The sequence below is a fragment of the Pelophylax lessonae genome, assembly GCF_965119305.1.
Source record: "Pelophylax lessonae genome assembly, chromosome: 3".
NCBI lineage: Eukaryota > Metazoa > Chordata > Amphibia > Anura > Ranidae > Pelophylax > Pelophylax lessonae.
In genome coordinates, this window is record NC_138770.1 from 642,526,562 (window position 1) to 642,528,963 (window position 2,402).

Below are 2,402 nucleotides of genomic sequence, written 5' to 3' on the forward strand. Positions count from 1 at the left end.
GAATATATGAATTAAAGTGCCCTGCTCTGTCCAACAGCGACAACACCTATCCGATACTGTAGGGTAGACCTTATTTAATCTATCTGGAGTATAATACCAGCTTGTCAGTATTTTATAATTAGTCTCTTGGATCTTGATACATATTGAAGAATTAAAAACTCGTTCTATTATCTTATGGCGCTGTATGGGAGAGAAAGAGAACCCCAATTCACTTTCCCATTTATCAAACCTAATTGAGCTCAATTGATCCAGAGGTGTAATTAATAAGTTGTACATTTTGGACAAAGTATGGGTCATGTCACCTGGGTCTGAACAATATTTTTCAAAAGAGTAAAGTGTCTGTCAAAGTCTTGGGGGTTGGGGATAGAGTGCAAGAAATGATGTAACTGTATCGCATTCCAAAATAGTAGCCTATATCTACCCTCCCTGTCCATCAACTCTTCTATCGTGGGCCATTTTGTCCCCACCAGAAAGTGTAAAACTTGAAACACACCTTTATCCCGCATATCTCCAAAGGGATGTGCATCTAGGACTACAGGAAAACTCGGATTCCCTAAAATAGGGAATAAGGGAGATCTATCCATTTGGCCCAGAATCCGAGGGCCGCTCCCTGAAACTATTTTTAGAGTATTACCTATCAAGGGATGAGTCCTCAACTTAGATGGCAGAATACTAAAACACCAAGCGGCCCTTTTTAGTGGTATTTCCGTTTGAGCTTGTTCCAGCTGTACCCATAGCTTACCCTCTTTATGTTTACACCAATCTATCTGTCCACACAAATGTGAAGCTTGATAGTATTTGTGTACATCTGGTAAAGCTACACCTCCAAATTTTACGTGATAGTCTAGGTTTCTTTTTAGCCAAAACAAAATTAATAAACAGTGTATTGATCTGTTTAAAATATTTAACTGGAATCTTGATTGGTAATGTTTGTATCAAATACAAAATTTTCGGTAATATTGTCATTTTTAGTAAGTTACATCTACCAAACCAAGAATGCATCCCTGTATTCCATTTTTCCAATAAAGTCTTAATTGTATTAAAAAGAATATTTTTTATGGACTTTATTTTCTTGATTTACTCACGACCCTTTGCATATATTACACTGTGCAAGGTATTACCCACACACCTAGTGGTTATATGCTAGCTATTGGAGTATATGCTTTTTTTTTTATATTTATTTTCTTGCGTACTGTTTGATCTACCAATCATTGGTGTTGCACTTTTGCACTAGTCACTTTATAATATTATATATCACTGGATATATTTCTCCCCCACCCCCCCCTTTTTTTTGGCACATTATTTGCTACACCATTTACGAGTTTATACTTATTATACTGTTCACAAGGTATTTTTTGCATTTTCCATCCTGATTGCACTTTATGTCACCAAGTCACTTTACTGGGCTGACCTTCTATGAGCGCAGATCACGTCACATAAGTCACTTTGTTATTTTTTACCACACGTGATTTATTTGGATTTATATGCATTATTCATATTCATATTGATGCATAGGTGATTGGTTTGTATGGTTATATACATGTGATTACCTTACCTGATTTATGTATACCTATGCATAGGTGATTGGGAACTATTTGTGTGTATATATATTTATATATGATTATTTATTGCATCTATCTACATATGAGCTAGGATTCATTTTATTTCTATGTGGGTGTTGTTCATTATTGGACATTTTTTTATCACCCCAACAATTTAGGCTTATACACGAGTCCTTTCACCATCACACCTATTTTATCATTATATACATTATTCATATACCCTATTTCTGGCAGCGCCAATTCCCTTACCCTTACTTGGATCATAATCTTTGATATAGCCTTTGGAGGGAGGCTGCAGCCTATTTTTTCCTTTTATCCATAGCGCGGGACTTCCTCAATTTAAATATTTTGAATATCGGTAATATTGGCCAGTTCCAGGGCCAATGCAGATATATCGGCAAAAAGTCAATATCGGCCTCCGATATATCGGCCTTGCCGATAATCGGTCGATCCCTAATAAATAGATCCCTCAGAAATCTAATAGATTCCCTATCCACGCTGAACAGCACAGATGGGCAATCTCCTGCAGCCGGCTATTGTATTTTGACAGCCACCACCACCTGCTATACCTATTCAGTCACTTTAGTTAGCAATTTTACACCTGGCTTCTTTGGCAAAAGTCGGCTGATTCAAGCTGTGTACGGCAGCCTCTTTGCTCTTGCACTGTATACTGAGCAAAGCCAATAGTCATTCAACCATTCAGAGCACAAAATAAAATCGTCCATCACACAAACGTAGCTGTGCAAAGTAGACTCCTATTCACTGACTCGGGTTATTATGTACAAACACATTTTTATTTTTATTTTTTTCAGGAAAACACAATAAAATCAGTGTGTTTAG